This window comes from Lissotriton vulgaris, chromosome 1_1, assembly GCF_964263255.1.
Source record: "Lissotriton vulgaris chromosome 1_1, aLisVul1.2, whole genome shotgun sequence".
NCBI classification, from domain to species: Eukaryota; Metazoa; Chordata; class Amphibia; order Caudata; family Salamandridae; genus Lissotriton; species Lissotriton vulgaris.
In genome coordinates this window covers 1,493,031,249-1,493,057,290 of record NC_141685.1, presented here as the reverse complement: position 1 = coordinate 1,493,057,290, position 26,042 = coordinate 1,493,031,249, and positions in this window count along the sequence as shown.

Below are 26,042 nucleotides of genomic sequence, written 5' to 3'. Positions count from 1 at the left end.
AAAGCATGGGGACATCCAACAGTTTGCTGATAGTGGCCCATGCCGACGCTGTGCAAGTAACCGTGTTCGGAGTTCTGTCCCTGATAGTGAGTGGAACATGCAGTGCTCCTTTAATATAAATGTAAATGTAAATTTGTGTATACTTGTAAAGCGCACTGTTGCCCCATCTCAGGGCATCCTGGCGCTGTATACCGCTGTGGAACCCTTCCTGGCTTTCCCTGTGAGATGCCCCCTCCTGGGCACCCCCAAGGTGAAGCCAGGTTTCCCAGCACTGTTGGGGCCGTTGTGGAGATTAAGCAAGCTATTGCCCAGAGTTGCAGAGTGGGACCTATGATTAGAGTAGGCACCGAGGCAAGAATTATCGAGGCCGCGGACATTGAGCCCAAGTCCCGTCAATGGGAACCGGGAGCGCAAGCCAGTGCTCCGCTGCCACTTGAGGCATGTATCCAATAATATGCGTAATGTGCCTGTACTAACATAATATAACTCAAAGTTGGGTACCCCAAACCCCCTTGTGAGTAGGGCCTGGTAAGAACACTCCACTGCAACCGCGGCTGTCCCCCCCCTATATTAATCGCGTAATTTCCGATTTAAGCTTCTGAAAGAAATAAGCCCCTGGATGAAACGGTATGTTCATAAACAGATACAACAACTGGAGGAGCACCACCATCTTAAACAGAGACACCCGCCCCGCCATAGAGAGTGGGAGTGTAAGCCAGCGAGATACATTGTCCGCTATACGTGTCATGGTTGTACAGTAAGTAAGGCGCATCAACTCGTCTTTGTCTCTCGTTACGGTGATACCCAGGTATCTCAAATCATCTTCACACCATTCCAGTGGGTAGTCCAACAGAACCGAACAGTCGAGGCTGTAAGAGGAAAAATACATGACTTGGCCCAATTTATCTGAACCCTGGAAAGCCTACCAAACACTATAAATTCCCTAAGAATAGAATTCAAATTGTGCTGTGGGTCCCGGATATACAGCGTGATATCATCCACATATAATGATATCAAGATCTGCCTCATATTGCATCTAAATGCCTTGTCTTGATGATGCTGCCTTAATTTAGCCGCCAGCGGCTCAACCGCTATCGCAAAAAGGAGGGGCGATAAGGGGCAGCCCTGCCTGGTACCTCTCGTGATTGAGAACGCTTTGGTGACCTTACCATTAATAAGCACCTTTGCGACCGGTAGACAGTACAGTAGCTGTATCCAGGAAAGGAAAAGCGGGGGGAACCCCATCCGCGACATCCCTCAGAATATATAATCCCACTCTATTAAATTGAAGGCCTTCGTGGCATCCAAAAAAACAGCCGCTAAGGGCAGCTCGTTAGAGACGTTATTCAAAATTGTAAATAATGTTCTTAGTTTATGGGATAATGCTCTTCCAGGGACAAAACCTGACTGATCAGGTAATGTCAAGTTTCCCATGAGCAGGCTGAGTCGTGTGGCGATCAGTTTAGCCAGTATTTTATCGTCACAATTAAGAAGAGACAGCGGCCTGTAAGAGTCACATTGCTTGGGTGGCTTCCCTGGTTTTAAAAGCGAGGTAATGAGAGCTTCCCTCATGGAGTGGGGGTGGGGAAGAGATGCCCCGTATCCAGTGCATCTTCATAAACCTCGAGTAGTATAGGGATCATTCAATTTATATACGTTTTATAGAACTCGATGGGAATGCCATCTGTCCCCGAGGCTTTCCCAGATTGCATATGCATTATCGCTCTCTTACTTCATCAAGTTCGAACGGAGAACACAGAAATTTCCGCTGCACGTCGCTCAGCCATCCTAGCATCACATCACCCAGATAGTTATCCAGGTCCAATATGTCTGCTCGCTGTGAAGTGTATAATTTAGTATAGTGCGTGGTAAAGGCATTTAGGATATTCGCAGTGTCTCTGTACACCAACCCATCTAGGCCATTTAGTTCCAGTACATAATTGGAATACCTAGGCTTCCTGATCACTTCAGCCAGCCCTTTACCTGGTCGCTCGAACTCTCCATAACGACGAGCCTCCCAGTATTTCCCTCTAAAGCGCGTCTCCCTGCGTGCTGCATCCATATATTCTGTGAGTTTCTCCCACAACGTTGCCTGAGCAGCCCCATTTGCCTTCCTGTCCAGTGTGTCTTCCAATGTTTTGAGTTCTATCTCTAAATTATGTAACGTATGGACTATGTCTTTAAGTACCCCAACCCCCTTCACTATGCAGTATCCCCTTTAAGTTACTTTAAACGCTTCCCAAATGGTTTCTATGCTGTCAACTGTGTCCTTATTTCGCACAAACAAATCCTGCACTTCCTCTAGTAGTTCCTCCTGAAACACCGAGTCCAATAAAGTGGTGGCCTGCAGCCTCCAACTGCCACGCGGCGGTCCGTAGTCCACCGAGGATAGAATAAGCTTAACAGGTGCGTGATCAGAATATGTGCGGGCCAAATGTTTTGCCTGTAAGACAGCCGGACCGAGCGTCGCGGAAAGGAACAGATAGTCCATGCGCCCAAGATGTTACATGCGCCGTAAAGTGGGTACCTTCCCTACCATCAGGATGCACATGCCTCCAAGCGTCTATCTAGCGGTATTCCGCGAGAGTGCTATTAGGAAGTGTTCGCGCTTTGGTGTCATGATGAGGGGCAGGATGAGATCTATCAGCCACTAGGTTACAGGCTACATTAAAGTCGCCTCCCCATATAATGTTGTTGGACCCAATATCAAAAATCCTGGCCCACAATGTAGCATAAAAGTGTGGGTTGTCTATATTCGGACCATAGCAGCAGGCCAAAGTCACTGAGTCGGACCCCAATCTGCCCCACGCCAGACAATACCGTCCATGAGCGTCCCAGGCGGTCCCGGCCACCGTGAATGGTGTGCGTTTTTTTATAAGTATTGCTGTGCCTCTCGCATAAGAGGAACAAGAAGAGAAAATTCTATTTTCTGCCCATTTACTAGCGAAGGTGTTAGTGTATTGTGGGTTAAAATGTGACTCTTGTAACATAGCTATATGAAGTTGATGTCGATCCAGGTAGGCAAGTATGTGTTTCTTTTTAGTCAGATCCACAAGCCCCCGTACATTCCATGTAAGTATATTCAATTGGTCAGCGGTGGCAGTCATGACAGTTCCGTAAGCAAGCAACCCATATGAAACCCAGTCCAGATGCACGAACTAGAAGAAAGGGTCCTTCAGTGCCCCGCCACCAACCCGGCTGCGCCTGACCTGCAAGCACTACACAAAGCATCATGACAAAATAACAATCAAAAAAGTCATGTATGGCGACGACCATGTGCAATCTCCAACTTACCCCCCAAATACCTCCCCCAATGAAGCAACCCCAACTTGCCAGAATAAGATGCCCGCCCCTCCCTCCCCTGAAGTACTATCCCTCCCCTGCAGTACTAACAACAAATATTGAACTATTAACCATGTTCTCATGTAACCCACAATGAGCAATAGTGGGGGAGCACCCTATGGGGGATAACATCTAGGTGGCGACACAAATACCTCTTACCTCTCGAGTCCAACCGGGTTCATCAAGGACTTCAAGAGGTCGAGGGTGCCTGGTTACAAATAGAACATACCTCCATTTAACAGCTGGGTCGAACATGCATATAATGAACAATACTTGATTGCCCCTCGCCCAGTACATCGTATCACCAAACCAATTTGTATTTGTCCCAGGATAAACTGTCAATGCGAGTCATCCTCTACTCCTTTCGAGGAGGAGCGCTGCAACGCTGATTGACTCCCGCCTCCGAGTTGTGCCCGCTTGACATGCTTCAGGAATTCTTCCACCTGCTGTGTGACCCTGAGACGCGCCGGGTATAGGAGGGCGTAGTCGATCTGAGCCGCTCTTAGCTTATTCTTGACCTCCATAAACTTTCGCCGCTCCTCTTGGACAATAGGAGTAAAGTCCAGACATATAGAAAACGTATTACCCTCTTATGTGAGCTGTTGTTTGCTCCGCACTACTCGCAACACAAGATCACATTCTCTGTCATTAAAGAGCCGCGCTATTATTGGTTGTGGCGTGGCACCAGGGGGAGGTTTCATTGCCAGGGAGCGATGAGCCCTTTCCACAATAAAATGTTTGGACAGCGCCTCTTCTCCAATAGAGGATAGTAGCAGGCGTTCAACATATTTCTCCATTCTACCTGTATTTGTAGATTCTGGAATGCCAATTATGCATATATTATTGCGCCTACTGCGTCCTTCCAAGTCCTCATTCTTGGCAGCAACCAGTTTGAGGAGTCTGTCCAAATTTGCAAGTTGTGCTGTGGTCCTGTTCGTCGTGTCTTCAGTATCCGAGATGCGCCTCTCAGCTTCCTTCAGACGGTCGTCATGCCCCTCTAATTTGTGTGCTATGGCATCCATTCGCGTCAACATCTTGTCGACCTTGTCTACAATGGTGGCAAAGCTGTGGCGCACTTCCTGCAGTATACTCTGCACATCGGATGATGGCTCCGCCCCACATTGTCGCACCTCATCACCGCCATTCTCCTCGCGTTCGCCTTGCAGCCCACGTGTACCACCTTTTGCAGCTTCGAAAGTCAGTTTTGGCTGTATAATATGTGGTTTACCCATGATTAACGGCGTCTTCCCACAGTACTGTAGTACTGCACGATTGTTCGAGCACTTAGGTAGCAATTCACTTATTCTACAGTCAATAACTTCCCCAAAATGAGCAGGCAACCCAAAGTGATGCACCCAGGCAGGTAACGGAGAGTGAGAATTGCACCCCACAGCCAATGAGGGGTCAAGGCGGTAGGACAGCGGCCTCCAACTCCGTCCCAGATATGCACTCACCAAGGGCCTCAGCATGTAGCACTAAAAAGACAGTGGCAGCGCCCTTTCCCCTGCCTTTATGTAGCGTGCATATCTGCTGTGTGGCCCCTCAGCCTTCCAAGCGTGAATCAATGCCGCCCTTCCGTGGGAGTGGACTGCCCTTCCCACGCTCCTCTCATCTCCCCAAGTGTTGCACAGCTTCGCCAATAATCATTCCCATGGGGGCAGCCTTGAGCGGTATCTGCGCGGCCCAGCGTCCACAGGCGTCGTCGGGCCAGTAAGTCCCAGCACACTGGTCTGCGTAGCAAGAGGGAAGCGCACCACCACCAGCCTCGACTTCACCGACCCCCCGCCGCACCAGCAAGGCTGGACCGCACCTCGGTGGACCTCCGCGGCTCTGTGCCTCACCACGGTGCAGCAAGGGAGAAAGGGGAGGGGCGGGGGAGGTCCCCGGGCTCGATTTAGTGCCTCAAATGACGGGTCGCCTTATGCATCGGCCGCTGTGAAGGGGGCACCATCCCGAAGGGCAGTCAGAGAGTCAGTGCGGCAGCCGCCCGGGACGCAGCACGCTAAAACCGTCCAAGGCTCCACACAAAAAAAAATAAAAAGGGAAAAACTGCAGCGATATGGCCAATAGCTTTCAGGCCGTCGCCGGTCCGGAGATCAACCCGCCCTCACCTCCGTCCAGCGCGCCGCCAAGCCGCTTCCCTGTTCTCTTTCACCGCGGCCTCTCGAACAGCCGCGCACCAAGGCCTGGACCCCTCATGGCCAGCCGCGGCCTCAAGTAGCTGCTGGTGCTGCCTCCTCACCACGCGGGAGTTCCACTCCTCCTCCCGCTCAATCTTCCGCAAAGCGTGACGGGCGCTGCAAAGCCTCTCCGCGGTCCAAATCAACACCGGAGCAGGATACAGATGTCTGCTTTAACGGGGCATTAATAAATCACCTCGGCTGGAAGGGATGAAGGATAAATAGCGGATCAGCGATCCAGGCTGCAGGAGCCTCTCGTGAGTGCGGCCATACTGTCTGTGCGCCACCTAGCGCCCCCCCTTGCTTCCTTTGTTTACTTGCAGAGAAATGGTCACTTGCTGTGAAAAAGCAGGCACTCTCTTGAATACTTTTGATATTAAAGCCCTCTGACTTCCCTTTAAGTCACTGCATTAATGATGGAAATATCTTACTTTACCATTGATTTCAAGGGTCAACTTCGCAACACACGAACAAACCAGCAATAACCATTTTCTGCAGTTGCATCACTAAAGTACAATGGAAATGAAAAAAAAATGTCTAAACAAAAGCTAGCAGACTGTACTTCAGAGAGTGTTTTTAAGCTACAAAACACACTCATTCTCTGAGACTTGGTCATTACATGGCCACTGTATTGTGCTTGAGAATAGTCTGTCCTGTGTTTATTTTAATTTCATTCAGGCCTTTGCTACACTGGAATTTTCTATACATCATTATACAGTATGTGTTCCTGTGGTCCTACTGCGCAAGAACTATTGTTCCCATCTATCAGTTTATGCAAACACTCATCACATATGTTTACATCAATTCACCCATGCGCCTAAATTACCCATTCACTCATCTATACATCCGCCTTCTTATTCATGGACTCACTCACACATTCACCACCTCACCAGTCTGCACAACCATACATACCAAATCACAATCCATAAAGAATCACTTTCATTGAAAAAAGGCCATACCCATTAACACCTAAATACTTACTTATCAGTACGTTCAGCCAGCCCTCTTTATCTAATTAATGGTCTGCTGTAGTGTCATTCACAATCATTGACTGTGAATGATGGACGCCTGCTCTTGCAGAGTGCCTATTCTGATCCACCACTCACTAATTGGTCCAGTTCAGGGCCACAAACCAGACCTACTAATTCACATGGTGCCACAGTGTGTCACACGATTTCAGGTCCTTTCACACGGTACTTATAACAACCATGGATTAGGGGTCCAAGGGAAAGGATTTAAAGACCCACGAGGTGAAGATTCCCCAATATTATAATACACACACCTCGAGTCTACTCAACAGCAAAAAATGTAATGAACTACAGTCGGAGTCCTCTCAAATATAAAAACAACATAATGTGTTCATCAATAAAGGGGGAATTCATCCCTTAAGGATTAGACCCCTCACTCACCCAAAGGTGACATGCTTCATCATATGGGTCCTCCTTACCAGTGAAGAAATCCTAGTCAACACTGGGAGCTACTACTTCATAGTGTTATGAAGGAGCTCAGAGATGTTTTATTTTTCTATCAGGATGGGTACTAATTCCCATATGTGGATGTGAAGGGTGTTGTGAGGTTGCAGCGCTGTGTGAAATGATAATGAAAAGAAGTTAAAACTATCTAGAATAGATGCACTACCCTGAATTTTATTCTTGTGCTCTATCTGATAGTGTTAAAACGTAAAGCAACATAGTGGTATGGATTTAAAACCACTGTTCAATTATGGTCAACATGTTTCAGCCGAATGATCAGATCCCTGTATCGTTGGCTTTCTTCAGGACCATTTATGAAATATGCTGCTGCTACAAAATGTGTGAAAAGAAATGATAATCATACAAAACCAGTATTCCTGAGTCTTCTTATTAGGTAATACGCAAGGTATCCTTCCATATAGGATAACCCTGCCTCAACTCAACCTGGCTGGCCCCTCAGGACGGAGGCCCCGCTCTGTCCGCCGGTACCTCGATTTGAGTAGAGCTTGCCCCGGGAGGTCTTTCACACGGTACCCAGGTGAGGAGCTGAAATCACACAGGGTCAGAGAAAACGAGCTGAAAACCACTGTAAACAGTGGATTTCCAGCTCGTTTTAGAGGCAGTAATTAGCGGATGTCCTTAAAAGGTGTGAGAACACCCCAGGACATCAGTGACAGCATCGATGACGCTTTGTTTTGGGTTTTTAGGTCTCGCCTAGGAAGTTGTACTGTCTCTTCGAGACATGCTGTATTCAGGTATGAACTGGAAGCTCCGCCCATCTTTTTCATTGGCTCCTGTTACTGTCCTTTCTAAAGCGTTGCTTTTGATTTGTGAATAGGCCTTGTAGTCCCTCCTTTTCTCCTGTTACCTCCCATGAGGACTGGCCCTCTTACATGTGTTGTTACTCTGGTTCTTTTATCTACAGTCTGTGAGCACCATTTTCCTAAATGACTTTCTCCTATTGCATGCACAACATGCTTTCCTGCATTTCCTCCAACGGCGCCTGCTTTTCCACTCTCTGCTAAACTGTCTGCTCCTCATCCCCGTCCCAACTCCAGTCACCGAGCTTTAGGTTTTAGCATGGCGCCCGCTTTTATATTAACAACAAGGGCACCACACTTTATGTTGCAGCATGGCACCCGCTTTTCCTCTCTCTGCTCGACTATTTGCTACTCATCCCCATCCCGCCCTGGGCGCCGCACATTTTATGATTTTTTTGTCCTGACTGAGACAATACAATACTGGCCACACAGTAAAAAGAAAAACAGCCAGGTGGTAACTATAGTTTATAACTTGACCAGTCTTTTAGGATTATTCCCGGTGTACAACTCTTAAACTTAATGTTTTGTTCTTACAAGTCCTAGCCCCACCTGTCTATGAGATCTGCACGGGGCATGAAAGTAGCAGACATCTTAAAATGACGAGCTGATACACGCCCAAGCAAAAATATGCTATGGTTTGCTGCAGTTTGAATGGAATAAAATAGATTTTATTTCTAATATTGATTTTATGTTTCCTTCCCTTTGTGTGAAAGTGACACACAGGAGACTGTATCTCAACATAGGCATCTGATGCTTTGTTCTTACAGGTGAACGCTGTTGGAAGGCACGCTTTCAAGATGGCGGTCTCCTTGTTTTGTTACTTCCACCCTCTCGCCATTGTCCCTTCTCATCCACCAGATGCTGCTTCTTCCAGGATGAGTCTTTCCCGGCTTCTCTGGTCTCGGATCCCGCCATCTTCATCCCTTGGAGTCCCTGTACCAATGGTTGAGCTGGAAGATACCTTAGGCACGTCCCCTAACAATCTATCACTGTTGCCCCATCCCCCAATTTTCTTATGCATTATATTGTGATATCATGAATGTATAGTTTGGTCACCTGACATGGCAGTCCAGGTTTAGGTACCCTTCGAAGACAAGAACAGTGCGCTTCTTTGAAAAACAGAACACACACACACATATATATATACATATATATATATATATATATATATATATATATATATATATATATATATATATATATATATATATATATTTTTTTTTTTTTTTTTTTTTTTAATGAAGAGCTTCTTAGAAAATAGACCGATCAAATACCGAAGCCACAATACTATGTTGCTAGAATTAACAGACTTCTGTTTAAGAAATAACATCTTTCTGTTTGCAGGGAAATTGTACCTACAACTCCAAGGGACCGCGATAGGCACGTGCTTCGCCCCCAGCTACGCGAACCTTTTCGTGGGCTGGTGGGAGAAGCACGTGGCCTGGGCGGGGGACAATGACAGGTGGATGAGTAATATCATCCTGTGGACCCGCTACATCGATGACTTGTTTTTAGTGTGGCGGGGCCCACAGAATGAGGCTGAGGAATACATTGCTGAACTAAACAGAAACAATTTGAACCTCAGTTTCACAAGCAACATCAGCAAGAGTGAGGTGTTCTACTTGGACCTTCGGGTCTATGTGGAAAATGATTCAATACAAACCACGGTTTATAGAAAACCAACCGCGGGCAATACTATATTGCACTCACGCAGCTATCATCCCCGTAGTGTCAATAATAACATTCCCCTGGGAGAGTTTTTGCGAATAAAACGCAACTGCTCAACTGTACAGGAGTTTGAAAAAGCAAAGGAACAGTCCAAAAGAAGATTCTCACAGAGAGGATATGGGAAAGGGATTTTGGATCGAGCGGAAATGAGAAGCAACCTAGTGGGGAGAAAAGACCTGCTAACTGACAAACCCAGATCCCGAGATTCAAAGATTAGATTGATCACTGATTACTCAGAAAAGTCACCAGAAATCTTTAACATAATGCGGAAAAATTGGAAAATCTTAAAATCAGACTCTGTAATCGGAAAGTCCCTATCTGACTATCCTCTCATCACATATAGAAAGGGGAATTCCTTTAAAGATCATTTAGTGAACAGTCACTATGAGAAGAAGAAAAAGATCAAATCAACTGTTTCAGGCTTCTTTCCTTGCATGAAGTGCAAGGCCTGTAGAAACTCGAAAAAAGTCAAGGAATACCCAATTCCAGGAAAGAAAACAAAGAATAAGATAACAAAATTACTAAACTGTAACTCTGACTATACTGTGTACTGCTTGATATGTCCCTGTGGGAAGAAATATATAGGGAGCACAGTGAAACCCACCAAACTAAGGGTCCTTGAACATATGAGGGCTATCACCTCGAAGGATCCAAGCTATCCAGTAGCCCGTCATTTCGAGCAGGCACACAACAGTAACAGTAATCTGTTGACCTATTTCATTCTGGATCAACTAGTCAGAACAGAGAGAGGGGGTAACTGGGTGAAAAAACTGAGAACCCTAGAATCAAGATTCATCATCCAGTTACAGACCAAAACCCCGGGTGGGATGAACAATGAGGAAGAGATGTGGACTCACATCTAAAAAACTTCATCCGGGCCCCAGTGTTGTTCTCTTAGAAACCTGGAAAAATAGACTAACAAATATTTCTTTAAATCAGTGATGCCTGCCCTATCACCCTATATTTCATAAAAATCATTCTTTGCTCATGGTAAATCACAGGGACAATTCCAAAAAGTTGCTTGTCCGAATGTACAATATGAATAATGATATGCCCATTCAGGGCTTGATTGTATTTCATTTCTAGAATATGGATTGTTCCATAATGTGCCATGAAACTGTGAACCTCTCGTGAGGGCTCATAAAGGAACCATAATGAGCCTCACGATTTAAAGGCACTACCCGCATAGGCGCCACAAAATGTAAATATGTAGCATAAGGTACCGTGAACTCTTAAAAGATTTAATTTTGAGAAAGAATTTCAATATGATATACATTTAACCCACATTTTGAACTACATGATGGTATCGAATGCATTGCAAATGACGATTATAATTTTCATTCTAGCCATTATAAGATGGCCGCCGCAGAAGTAATGATGGAATTACAAGTTATGTGCCCTTCTTTTATGTTTATGTATATTCCTTTAGAAACACGTGACACATGGTCACCAGGGTTTTATTTAAATAATGGTAAAAACAAATGTCAGTTTACACTGGCGAAGGCGGCAACGCCGAAACGCGTTTGTAAGCTTGACTTTACCTGCAGAAAGGTTCTGTAATAAAATACCTGGCGAACACACGCTGTATTGGCTGTGAGTGCTCTTCTTTGGTTGAAATCCCGAGGACTGGGGGATTTTGCGTTGCATATATATATATATATATATATATTAGCTACTGGCGATAGACAGTAGGTATATATAGTTAGGATTTTTTCCCTATGGGATTTCTGAAAATTCTATGTCTAATAACGTTGGCGTTTGTGGACGGAATTGGCTGAAATTTTCAGGAAAATGGCACATTTTGTTTCTGAGCAGCTCCTGTAAATTTGGGGGGGGTTCGTCAAGGGGGGGCCGAGAAAAAAGGGGGGTCCCAAAACGCGTTTTTCCCATGTTAATTTCCATAGGGCGGTTGGACTCACTTTTAGCCCGAACGGCTGAATGGATTTCCACGAAACTTGGCAAAATTGTAGGGACTGTTAGCCTGATGTGCCTTTGCTAGGTCTCAATATATGTGCTTCAGTGAATTTTGAGAAATTAACGTTTAAATCAAGATATATATCTGTAACAGCGCTCCGGGCAGCGATCCGGTTCGCGTACTTTTCGCTTATCGGAACTTTGCGAAGCGAAGCTGATTGGCTCTCCGGTGTCTGTCAACATTCTAAACAGTCCGGTGCGGCCGCCATCTTGTCTCTCGGTAGGATCGAGAGACAAGAGGAGGCCAAAACAAAGGAGGAAATGAAGGAAAGGGGGCAAGGTAGACCCCTTCTGACCCCCTAGGATTGATGAGGGGATATTATAGAGCCACGCTGGGCCCAAAAAAAAAAAAAAAAAAAAAAAAATCCGTTTTTTTCGCCGTAGAGACGCGTCTTGGTACGCGAACCGGGCAGCTAACCGGGAAGCTAACCGGCAGTGTAACGGGAGTCTGACGAGTAGCTGATTGGCTGTCAACATTGTAAACAGTCCGGAGCGGCCGCCATCTTGTCTCTCGGTAGGATCGAGAGACAAGAGGAGGCCAAAACAAAGGGGGAAATGAAGGAAAGAGGGCAAGGTACACCCCTTCTGACCCCCTAGGATTGATGAGGGGGATATTATAAAGCCACGCGGGGCCCAAAAAAAAAAAAAAAAAAATCCGATTTTTTCGCCGTAGAGACGCGTCTTGGTACGCGAACCGGGCAGCTAACCGGTCAGCTAACCGGGAAGCTAACCGGCAGTGTAACGGGAGTCTGAGGAGAAGCTGATTGGCTGTTATCATTGTAAACAGTCTGGAGCAGCCGCCATCTTGTCTCTCTGTGGGATCGAGAGACAAGAGGTGGAAAAAAAAAAGGTGTAAATGAATGAAAGGGGTAAGGCAGACCCCTCCTGAACCCCTAGGATTGATGAGGGGGCTATTAAAGTTCCCTGGGGGGTGAAAAAAAAATTGCGATTTTTCGCAGTAAAGGTGCTTCCTGGTACGTTAACCGGGCAGCTAACCGGCAGCGTAACGGGAGTCCGACATATTGTGTTTTTTAAACGTTTGTGATATGTGCACGTGTGGATTTTGTCTAATTAAGGTTAAAAAAATATATATATATCTTTAAGCGTGTTCTGGCGCGCTTACGTTTTGGGTTTGGTTTGCGCTGCAGAGACGATACGTCACGGTTATGCGATGCATCATTAGGCGTCTCACGGGCTACGTGATACGTCACTTAATAAAGAATATATTTTACAGCTATAGATATTAGCTTTTAAAAAACCAATGAAATTCACAGAAAAAACCATAGGTTATAGACCATATATAGTTAGGAATTTGCATTTACAAAACCTTGAAAATTCACTGAAAAAACCATAGGTTATAGACCATATATAGTTAGGGATTAGCATTTAAAAAACCTTATTTTATTTGCACAAAACCATTGAAATTCCATATATAGTTAGTTGCACTAACTATATATCGCGGACCCGCAATCCACTGCTAATGATGTCACATATTACATCATTCATGACATGGTCAGTGACATCACTGATGACATCACTGATGACATCTCAAATGACATCACTGATGACATCTCAAATGACATCACTGATGACATCACTGACATCTCATTTGACATTACTGATTACATCACTGATGATATCATTTATGTGATAATACATCTTCAGACTCTAATATAACCTTAGATACACTCAGTGTAAACAGGCACTCACAGACTGTCACACATCCATGGACTTACCCACACACCTAGTCAGTCATGCAAAGAATCAATCACACCTCCATTTCCTCAACTATACAGTTATACACACCTTACTTATTCAAACATATACTAACACATATTTACTCTCTTATACAATCCTTGATACAAGTTCACAATGATTCATACAGCCACTCTCACATTCACTGGCTCTTATGTTCAGTTATTTATATATGTCAACTCTCACATGGAGTGTGTTTTACATATGTACTTACTTTGACATGTAGAACTGAGATATCCATTCACTCACCAATATACTCATGCACACAGTCAACTGTCCATACAGCTGTTTCTACATGCACTTTTGAACCCATACACCTAGGGAATCAACTGCTCACACATCTATGCACAGAGTTATAATCTCACACATCTATGCACAGAGTTATACACCTCCCAGCCACCCACACACATACTCAGTCTCCCATACAAATACTTGGGCAACCATTCAATAACCCATATAGTTACTGATATAGCTACTGATTTAAACATGCAGCAGTTTACAGAAGAACATAAATAATGATTGCCAAATTAAGACACTTTAATCACTAACCCATGCACTCAGTGAGACACATTTAATCATTCTCTCATACAGTCAGTCATGCACCTACTAAATCCTTCATCCAGACACTTATACATCCACTCATTCTTCAATATGTAAGACATATTTTAACTTTACAGAAACATACAGTCACTGGGTGTTGTCATCAGTGATGTCATCAGTGATGTCATTTGAGATGTCATCAGTGATGTCATCAGTGATGTCACTGACCATGTCATGAATGATGTAATATGTGACATCATTAGCAGTGGATTGCGGGTCCGCGATATATAGTTAGTGCAACTAACTATATATGGAATTTCAATGGTTTTGTGCAAATAAAATAAGGTTTTTTAAATGCTAATCCCTAACTATATATGGTCTATAACCTATGGTTTTTTCAGTGAATTTTCAAGGTTTTGTAAATGCAAATTCCTAACTATATATGGTCTATAACCTATGGTATATATATATATATATATATATATATATATATATATATATATATTCACAGAAAAAACCATAGGTTATAGACCATATATAGTTAGGAATTTGCATTTACAAAACCTTGAAAATTCACTGAAAAAACCATAGGTTATAGACCATATATAGTTAGGGATTAGCATTTAAAAAACCTTATTTTATTTGCACAAAACCATTGAAATTCCATATATAGTTAGTTGCACTAACTATATATCGCGGACCCGCAATCCACTGCTAATGATGTCACATATTACATCATTCATGACATGGTCAGTGACATCACTGATGACATCACTGATGACATCTCAAATGACATCACTGATGACATCACGGATGACAAGTGCTTGATAAAATTACGAAACAATAACAAAATGATAATCTCATATATGTACAAACTTTCATTTTACCATATTTAGCATGCAAATTTCATGGGTTTGTAGTGACTTATTCCAACTTTTTTTTTGTGTGTGTTGGCATCATTCTATTTTCTTGAAAGGGATAAATCCCCTTAAATTTAGCCACTACTCTTTAGTCTTTGTTTTTTTGCCCTGTATGGGCTGGCTTAACCATTTTAACTATTTCATAATAAACTGCAACATACTGTCGGACAAGATTATGTCGGGACTGTTTTCATTTATTCTAATGTTTCTGAAGAAAATACCCAATGACTGTTTGTAGCCGGAACTCGGTTCTACAGTTTCTACTACCCCTGTCTTAAAGGATTTCAAAGATGAACCCACATCTCCTCATCATTATTCAGGCCCCAAGGTGTTGTTGTTTTGAGGTCAATAATGTATTTCGACTCCAAGATTCGAAGTGTCTTTTCTCTGTTACCGCCTCTTTCTGCTTTGGCAACTTGGTCCATGCAATAGAAGCTGAGCAGATCCCTGTTACTTTGGTGGTATATGGCAAAATGTCGAGCGACCGGATAATTCTTATCCTTATTTGTAATAGCTCGCATGTGCTCTAAAATCCTCAGCTTGGTGGCGTTTATAGTGCTGCCTATATATCTTTTCTTGCATGCTCACTCGAGGCAATAGATCGTATGGTCAGAGTTACAATTGAGAAGATGTTTGGTTTTTCTGTGGGGTCTGTCTTCACCTGTTCTGCCTGGGAATTCTAAAACTTTTCTGCTATTTTTGCAGGCTTTGCACCTTAGACAAGGAAAAAAATCCCTTTGTTTTAGTTAAAGGTGCAGGTGGGGGTTTTGAAATGAAATGGCTATGTACAAGGTGATCTGATAGTGATTGACAACGGCGATATGTAATTAAGGGCCTGTCTGTCAGCTCCTTTTTCAAGATATTGTCCGTGTTCAAGATGTGCCAGTTTTTTTGAAAACTCCGTACTAGATCACACGATTTGTTATTATATGTGGTGATCATTCTCACATTGTTGTCTTGTTGGGGTTTATCTTTGACTATTAAGAGATCCCTCCTATATATAGACAATGATTTCTCAACAGCTTCTTTGAAAAGGTTGCTAGAATAGCCCCTATTTTTGAAACGTGTTCCTGCCTCAATTTGAGCTTTTAAGAAATCATCTTCAGATGAACAGTTTCTTTTTAATCGTAGGAGTTCCCCATAAGGAACGTTTTTTACAAGGCTCCTAGGATGGTAACTCGCCGCATGCAATACGGCGTTACCTGCTGTAGGTTTCCTATAAAGTGTTGTGTGTAGTCTTTCATTGTGTACAAAAACCTCCAAATCAAGATAAAACACATTAGTGGTACTTATCGTGCTCGTAAATTTCAAATTCCACTGGTTTTCATTAAGGGCCATGATATATGCCTCAGCCGAGGATTGATCGCCCCGCCACACTATAAAAAGGTCATCTATGTACCTGGTCCATAACAACAAATTGTCATCCCACATTTCGTTGGTTCCTCCCCATGCCTCGTGCTTCTCCCACCAGCCAACAAAAAGATTTGCGTAGCTGGGGGAGAAGCACAAGCCCATGGAAGTCCCCCTTATTTGTTTGTATATTTGTCCTGCGAAAAGAAACATATTATTGTATAAGCAGAAACGTATCATGCTAAGAATCATGCTACTATGTGTCCGATATTTTTCTGGTTTCCTATCCAGGAACCACTTAGTAGCTGCTAGACCATGTTCGTGTTTAATACACGTATATAGATTTGTTACGTCCAGCGTGATTAGAAGCATGTCCGGTTCCCAAGAGATGTTATCCATTAGTCGCAGAAAGTCTTGAGTGTCCCTGACATATGAGGGTAAATCTTTAACAATCGGTGAAAGGAAATGATCTATGAAACGAGAAGTGTTTTCTAGAAGACTTCCAATTGAAGATACAATTGGACGCCCTGGTGGTCTTTTGGCGTCTTTATGGATCTTAGGGAGATGGTAGAAGGTGGGTAAGATAGGAGCATCGCATTTCAAAAATGAGAGTTCTTCCATATTTAACATACCATCATTCTTCCATTCATCTAGCATAGAATGATATTTTGTAATGCTGTTCACATATTCCACTCGTTTGATGGTAATGTAGCACTCGGTATCCTTCAGTTGTTTTAGTGCCTCTTGTTCATAGTCCACCTTATTGATAATTACAATGTTCCCACCCTTATCAGAGGGCTTTATCTCAATTGTTGGATCATTTTTTAGGGACTTAATTGCTTCCCATTCCTTTCTTGAGATATTTGATGTCCTCATATCCATTCTAGTTTTTGCCATTGTGTCCATATCCATTAACACTGCTTCATTGAAAACATCTATTGCATCGTGGGCAGAAGTTGGCAGTTTCCTTGATTTATTTTTCAAATTGCTAGGTTCTCTGATTTGATGTATTGTTCCAGATATCATACTTGCTTGGTCGGCCTGTGAACTCCATTCTTGAGAATTTTGTGTAGGAGCTAACAGTATTTCTGCCAGCGGACTGGCATCCGCTTCTTCCGGTAATTCCGTGGTATCAACCGGACGCGTTCCCATTTCCGCGTTTGTTGGATTTGATGAAAAGATTTTTTGGAATTTTAATTTTCGTATGTATCTGAAAAGATCGATTGTTGTTTCTACCAGGTCAAATTCACTTGTTGGGCAGAAGCTTAATCCTTTTTTGAGAACCTTTATTTCAGAGTTTGTTAATGTTCTCTTAGATAGATTAATCACGTTGTTGTCATCTTTTATTATTGTTTCCAACGATTCGTGATGCTCCTTGTTACTCTCGGTGAGGTACTGATCTGTGTACCTCCTCTTGCCCCTCTTGCCCCTCCTCGTTTTCCTCTTTGGTTTGACTGAGGTGGATGGTTTGTTTGTTGGGGTCTCTGGCGAGTTTCCTTTATGACCTGGTACTCGTCGAAAAAAGGTTTTTCAGGCGCTTTATTTTTGGGTACTGGAGCAACAACCTGCTCTCCATCAGAGAGCTCGACTTCTGATTCTTCTGTGTCTACATTGCTTCTTGTTCCACTTTCCTGCGCCAATCTCTTTCGCGTAACATCAAATTTCTTAGCAAATGTTAATATTCTGCCTGAGAGATAATCCTGCTCATCTCTTTGGAATTTATTCTGTTTTCACTTCCGGATGCCCATTTCATATTCTTTAATCCTTTTCATCATTATAGCTCTAAGGTCATCGCACATTTTGGTGTCTTTTTCTTTTTTTTTTTTCACAACCAAGTTTATTGAGCAAAAGAATGACAAGCATGAGGCACCTTCCCACACCAAGGTCACCACATCAAGATCAATGCATGGATCACATACACAAGAAATACTTAAGCAAGTATCAATGAAGCTCAGCTTTAAAATCCCAACTACCCATCCCAACCCCAACCCCAACTACACCCCCACCCGTACCCACTATCCCCCCCCCCTTCCACACATGTACAGAGGCAATACAGAGATGGTTCATATAAGAGAAGCAGGCATGAAGCAACCTGGGACGTGCCTTTAGGGCCAGAGACAGCGCTGCGATCAAATGTCCTCCTCCGGTTCCGCCGGGGGTTCCAAGGATAGGCCACGGTAGTCAGCCCACCGCTTCCAGATCTTGAAGTGCTTGCGTGGGCAGCCCCGCGCCTCAAAAATCGGTTTCTCAAGACCCATAAAATAGTCCAGTCCCGCCTTCCATGCCGACAGGGGGGGGGCCCTCACAGATTTCCAGGCCCGAGCCAAGTCGCGCTTAGCCACCACCAGGCCCAGAAGCAATAGGTGACGTTTATAGATGTTGCCCCCAACCCCGTCCATGACGTGCAGCAGGCCCAGCCGGTGGGTACGGGGAAGATCCCAGCCCAGGACCTCAGCCAGGCAATTCCATACACCCCTCCAGAAGCCAGCCAGGCGACCACATGACCATACTGTGTGCAACAAGGTGCCAGGCACTTCACCACATCGCAGGCACTCCGATGACTCAATCAAACCAGCCCTCCACAGTCGTTCACGTGTGTAATAGGCACGATGCAGATACTTGAATTGTATGAGACGGAGCCGAACCGCGATAGCGGTGCCACGAGGAGACTCCAGGGCCTCTCTCCAGTCGTCCTCGTCCAGAGTGCCCACGTCCACCTCCCAGGCTTCCCGGAGGGAGCTGAGAGTAGACGAGCAGTGAATAACCAGAGTCTGGTAGATCCTGGAGACCTTCTTGTCTCCCAGGTCGCCCATAAAGACTTTCGCCTCAATTGGGCTAAACTACGGAAGGGAGTCAAGGCCGGCAATGCTTGGGGCAAGGGCATGTCGCAGCTGTAAGTAACGGAAAAACTGGGACTGAGGCATCTGGAATTCCACTCGGAGGTCTGCAAAGGACTTGAGGGTTGCGCCGGACACGACGTGGCCCAGTTGAGTAATCCCAATAGTCTCCCAACCCTCGAACCCAGCCAGAGTCGCCAGCTCTGGAAGCAGACCGTTGTGCCACAGCGGCGTTTCCGCCGTCAACTTGCCCCACCATCCCATGCGGCGCAAGGACTGCCGCCACACTGCAAAGACCACCCTTGTCACCGATGGCAACCCACGGCGTATACGCGCCGAGTATAGAACGGTGTGGAGCGTATGGTCACCCATAAGATGCCTTTCCAGGGCATATGCCGGATCACTCCTATCCCCATACCACCAATCGTTAAGAACAAGCAGATGCGATGCTTGGTAGTAGGAGAGGAGATCAGACGTGGCCAAGCCACCACAGTAGGTGGATAGAAAACATGTCTTTAGGGCCACCCTGGCTGCTCCGCCCTCCCACAGGAAGCGGCCCAGCACAGAGTTCACCTGGCGAAACCACTCCATGCCTATAGGGTGCGGGAAATGTTGGAGTTGGTACAGCAGTCTCGGTAGCGCCACCATCTTAAAGATGGCCGACCTCCCAAAGATCGTAAGCGGCATCCTGGACCACGTTTTAACATCCGTCTGGACCCGTTCCCACACCGGTAGGACACTACGCGTCCAAGCCACGGCCCGCGAAGTCGAGAGGAAAACACCCAAGTATTTCAGGCCGTCCGTCGCCACTCGTAGATCAACAGCCCAATCTTCGGCCACCACTCCGCCTTGCAAAACCCACAGGGTCGACTTAGATAGGTTAAGGGTAAGCCCGGAGACTTCGCCAAACCCCCGCATGATCTCCAGGATTCGGGGGCCAGAGCGCCGCAGATCCGTAAGGAACAGGAGGACATCGTCCGCGTAGAGCGCAATCCTATCTGTAAGAGTATCGTTCCAGACAAAGCCACGCAGCTGGGCATCTAGCCGCACCCGCGCCGCGAGGGGCTCCATGGCCAGGGCAAATAGGTATGGGGACAATGGGCAACCCTGGCGCGTACCGCGGCCGATTGGGAAGCGTCCTGAGACCGCGCCTGCCACCCGGACCGACGCCGTGACATTGGTATACAGGAGGCGGATATAGGACAGAAAGACCGGCCCGAGGTTTAGACGGGCCAATAAGGTGAAGAGATACGCCCAGCTCACCGAGTCAAAGGCCCGGTCCATGTCCGCAAGGAGAAGTGCGGCCTGTTCATCCCTAGCACTCATGGCGTCGATCGCTGCCTGCGCCCGCCGGATATTGTGTCGGGTGGCCCGGTGCGGCATGAACCCGGCCTGGTCGGGGTGGACCAGGTCGGCTATGAGGGGCAGAAGGCGGTTCGCCAGGGCTTTCGCCAAGATCTTGGCCTCGATGTTGAGGAGGGAGATAGGCCTGTACGAATCATGACGGTCAGGCGCCCTACCAGGCTTCAAAAAGACCACAATCTCAGCATGACGCCAGTCAGGTGGCAGCTCGCCCCTAGACCGCGCTGCCTCTAGCGCATTGCGAAAGTGGGGTCCCAGCTGGACGTGGAATTTTTTATAAAATTCGGCAGGGTAGCCACTAGGGCCGGGCGCCTTCCCAGTGTTCAGTTGGCCAAGGGCCTCCCCTAGCTCCTCGGACGTAAGTGGGACCTCTAGGGCCGTCCTGGTCTCCTCCGGGACTGCCTGCGGGAGTAAAGCATCCAAGTACGGGGCAATCCCGCACTCCCTCAGTGGATCGCGAGGGGCATATTGTGCCTCGTAGTAGCGGGCAAAGCTGGCCGCCAATTGGTCCGGGTCGGTTATGACCGAGCCATCCCCCGCCGTGAGACCAGGTAGCTCCAGGGGCTGGAAGGTCGCCTGGCAAAGTCTATGCAACATGGTGCAGGACTTATCGCCCCACTGATATACCCTACTGCGCGTGGCGAGCCACGCCTGCCGGGCCTCCTCATGGAGGACCGAGGAGTAAGTCTGCTGGGCCTGCAGGAGCTGGCGCACCACGCCCTCCTCACCTCCAAGTCGACCACGCTGCTCCAACTCCTCCACGCGGGCCGCGGCAGCCACAATGGCCTCTCGGTGCTTCCGCCGAGCGGCCGCACACCAAGTTATGTCGATGCCCCGGATCGTGGGCTTCAGCGCCTCCCACACCACAACAGCATCGGCTCCCCCCACCAAGTTCTCGCGCCAGAAGTGGTCGATTGCCTCCCGTAGGTGCGCCACGTAGTCCGGCCGCTGCAACTGCCAGGCGGACATACGCCAGCGAAAAGGTTGCCGTTTAACGGGGAGGGTCAGAGTGGCCAGGACAGGGGAATGATCCGAAAGGCCCCTGGGGAGTATCGAGGCGTCCCTAACACGGCTCAGGCAGGCCCCGGGTACAAACAAGTAATCGAGCCTCGAGAATGACCCATGCACCGCCGATACATACGTGAAGGCCTGTACTGCGGGATGAAAATGCCGCCACACATCGACCCAGCCCATACTGCGCGCCGTTGCACTCAACCGGGTGGGGGCAGCCGCGGGGGGGGGGGTTAGGTACCACACACGCTCGCCGCTGGCGGTCCAGGCCCACATCCATGACTTCATTCCAATCACCCCCCACCACAGTCAGGACCTCGGGGATTTCGTCCCACAACGCAAACAGCCGTTCAGACAGTGCCCATTGCAGGGGGGGAGGGGCATAGACACTACCAAAAACCACCGGCTCAGAACCCAGCAGGCCTTTAACAAAAACAAATCTGCCCTGGGGGTCAATCCATTGCTTCTCGTGGACATAGGCCACCCTACGATGAATCAGTATGGCCACCCCCCTCGAGCCCCTCGTAAAGCCAGCATGATAGACCTGGTGGTAGCCGAACCTCTGGAGGCTAAGGGCTTTGGATCCCAGCATGTGTGTTTCCTGAAGCAAAAGAACATCCACCATCTCCCTTTTCCCCCACCGCAGCACAGCCCCCCGCTTAATCTTATCCAGGACACCCCGCACATTCCACGTCACCACCCGCAGGGTCTTCGAAGGAGTCACATTCGCAGCACTAGCCATTATCGACATACAGTTCAAGATCTGGCCCACCCTCCCACCCAGGTGCTACCCGCAAAACGACAAAAAGCACAGCCCCCGACACGTGTGGACCCACCCCCCCAGCCCGCAAACACAACTCCCCCGTTCCAGCCCAAAGCCCCCCCAACAACAAGTGCAACACCAAAACACCCCCCCATACCCCACCCCCCCCACCCCAATACCTCAGAAAACAGTGAAGTACCTGTCGCGGCATGGAGAGACCTGAGCCCAAAACAGAGGACTCAGGGCCCGCCATACCAATGGATCCCCAAAACCCCACCAGGACGCACACTCACCACCCCCCCTACAACACTCACATCCGTGAGGGTCTGAGGCCCGTATAAGGTACCCTCCGAGCCACACAGTGTCCCCATGTCTATAGCTGAAGTCTCCACATGGGAGCCGGCTGGTACATCAAGGACAAAATAAGACAGTCTCACCAGCCAAGGCAGAGCGAGTCCATATGCAGCAGACAGAATGTATGGAGGCCCAACAGTGTTCAGCTGCCCGCATCGGAGTGTTCAGAGTCCCTGGTGCCACCCGATTGCGACGCACAGGCGGAAGCCGACTTTTTCTTGGAGCGAGACCTCCGATGTCGGCCCTTCTTGGGCTGGCGTTGTGTCCGCTCCGGCGACGAACCTGGAGACCTGCCCGGGTCCAGTCCCGGTTGGGCGTGGGGACGAAGTCGCACTGCCTCATCCGTCCAGCGAAACACCTCCTCTGGCGAGTCAAAGAAGTGGGTACGAGACTGGTATATGACCCGCAGGCGAGCTGGATACAGGAGCGAGTACTGGAGCTTGAGGCCCCGGAGCTTGGCCTTAGCGTCCATGAAGGAGTGCCGCTGTTGTTGCACCATTTTTGTGTAGTCCGGGAAAATCATAATGGTATGATTCTCAAAGGCGAGGGAGCCCTTGTTCCTCGCCTCCCGCAGGATAACATCACGGTCATGGTAGTTCAGCAGGCGGGCTATGACCGGCCGCGGGCGCTCACCCTCCGGCGGCCGCTGGGTCAGGGCCCTGTGGGCCCTCTCGATCACGAAACACCTGTCTTTTTCTTTTTTGATAGCTTCTTCCAGTTCAGCTATATCCTTCAAACACTTATCCCGGTCACTCCAGGCATATTTGATTAATAACCATACCATTCCTTTGGCAGAATCAGCTGTATATTCTGCCCAATCCTTTAGGAGGTTGGGATCCGGGTTTTCATAAGATGGTATAGTGTATATCCGGAGCCCTCTGGGAATCCTATCACAATCTATGTAGCGTTGGAGAGAGGTGGCTTCCCACCACTTTCTCACCTCTCTCTCTAATAATCTCTCCAATTTTTGAAACATTGTCTTTATATTGCTACTTGCCACTGGGGTCTCTACGATGTTGTCAGACCTCTGTGGTCTGTCTGCGCTTGACCTGAACATAATATTTGCTGCTGATTCCCTTTCTCCCGAAATGTCCTCCATTTGTGACATTGCAGCTTTTTCAAGAAAGTTTGTACTCATAAAAGTCAAATGGGGTGATAAAGTCACTGTTTAAAGGGGGTTTGCATTCCTTTTCGGTACCAAACAGGTTTGAGGCTGAGCGTTAATTAGTTGTTTGTATAACACGGTTGGTTTACTCACTGTTTCCAGTTGGTGCCGAGTTGATGTCTTCCGACGTCTTCCCCGCAACCCTCCGTACTGCAGTTCCGTATTCCAAGCCGCTGCTTCACTGTCGTGACCCCCAAGGCTAGCGGGGTGGTGCCTGCTCTGCGGCTGGACGGCCGCATGTATATTCTCACTCCAAGGTTGTCCACCATTGAGTAGCACACGAGCAGCAGCTTAATTTATGCGTAGGTGAGGACGGGAATCCGCTTGCAGATGCCGCTCCGTAGTGGATCTGCCCGACACGTTTCGAAGCTCCATATGCTTCTCTTCAGGGGCTTTAACGTAAGCGGCGTGCATGACCGCCAACCAACTTCTCCATTTTCCATATGCCACACCCACCATTGGGAGGCTCAGATGAGACTGTGCATTATGGGAAGTATGGTGTGGAAAGCACAAATCAAGTCCTGTATGGACCCCGCAAGAGTGCCCGTCCTCGAATCCATGTACGGCTGCTGCTTCACTGCCGTGACCCCCAAGGCTAGCGGGGTGGTGCCTGCTCTGCGGCTGGACGGACGCATGTATATTCTCGCTCCAAGGTTGTCCACCATTGAGTAGCACACGAGCAGCAGCTTAATTTATGCGTAGGTGAGGACGGGAATCCGCTTGCAGATGCCGCTCCATAGTGGATCTGCCCGATGCGGTTCGCAGCTCCATATGCTTCTCTTCAGGGGCTTTAACGTAAGCGGCGTGCATGACCGCCAACCAACTTCTCCATTTTCCATATGCCACACCCACCATTGGGAGGCTCAGATGAGACTGTGCGTTATGGGAAGTATGGTGTGGAAAGCACAAATCAAGTCCTGTATGGACCCCGCAAGAGTGCCCGTCCTCGATTCCATGTACGGCTGCTGCTTCACTGCCGTGACCCCCAAGGCTAGCGGGGTGGTGCCTGCTCTGCGGCTGGACGGCCGCATGTATATTCTCGCTCCAAGGTTGTCCACCATTGAGTAGCACACGAGCAGCAGCTTAATTTATGCGTAGGTGAGGTTGGGAATCCTCTTGCAGATGCCGCTCCGTAGTGGATCTGCCCGACGCGTTTCGAAGCTCCATATGCTTCTCTTCAGGGGCTTTAACGTAAGCGGCGTGCATGACCGCCAACCAACTTCTCCATTTTCCATATGCCACACCCACCATTGGGAGGCTCAGATGAGACTGTGCGTTATGGGAAGTATGGTGTGGGAAGCACAAATCAAGTCCTGTATGGACCCCGCAAGAGTGCCCGTCCTCGATTCCATGTACGGCTGCTGCTTCACTGCCGTAACCCCCAAGGCTAGCGGGGTGGTGCCTGCTCAGCGGCTGGACGGCCGCATGTATATTCTCGCTCCAAGGTTGTCCACCATTGAGTAGCACATGAGCAGCAGCTTAATTTATGCGTAGGTGAGGACGGGAATCCGTTTGCAGATGCCGCTTCGTAGTGGATCTGCCCGACGCGTTTCAGGCTCCATATGCTTCTCTTCAGGGGCTTTAACGTAAGCGGCGTGCATGACCGCCAACCAACTTCTCCATTTTCCATATGACACACCCACCATTGGGAGGCTCAGATGAGACTGTGCGTTATGGGAAGTATGGTGTGGAAAGCACAAATCAAGTCCTGTATGGACCCCGCAAGAGTGCCCGTCCTCGATTCCATGTACGGCTGCTGCTTCACTGCCGTGACCCCCAAGGCAAGCGGGGTGGTGCCTGCTCTGCGGCTGGACGGCCGCATGTATATTATCGCTCCAAGGTTGTCCACCATTGAGTAGCACACGAGCAGCAGCTTAATTTATGCGTAGGTGAGGACGGGAATCCGCTTGCAGATGCCGCTCCGTAGTGGATCTGCCCGACACGTTTCGAAGCTCCATATGCTTCTCTTCAGGGGCTTGAACGTAAGCGGCGTGCATGACCGCCAACCAATTTCTCAATTTTCCATATGCCACACCCACCATTGGGAGGCTCAGATGAGACTGTGCATTATGGGAAGTATGGTGTGGAAAGTACAAATCCAATCCTGTATGGACCCCGCAAGAGTGCCCGTCCTCGATTCCATGTACGGCTGCTGCTTCACTGCCATGACCCCCAAGTCTAGCGGGGTGGTGCCTGCTCTGCGGCTGGACGGCCGCATGTATATTCTCGCTCCAAGGTTGTCCACCATTGAGTAGCACATGAGCAGCAGCTTAATTTATGCGTAGGTGAGGACGGGAACCTGCTTGCAGATGCCGCTCCATAGTGGATCTGCCCGATGCAGTTCGAAGCTCCATATGCTTCTCTTCAGGGGCTTTAACGTAAGCGACGTGCATGACGGCCAACCAACTTCTCCATTTTCCATATGCCACACCCACCATTGGGAGGCTCAGATGAGACTGTGCGTTATG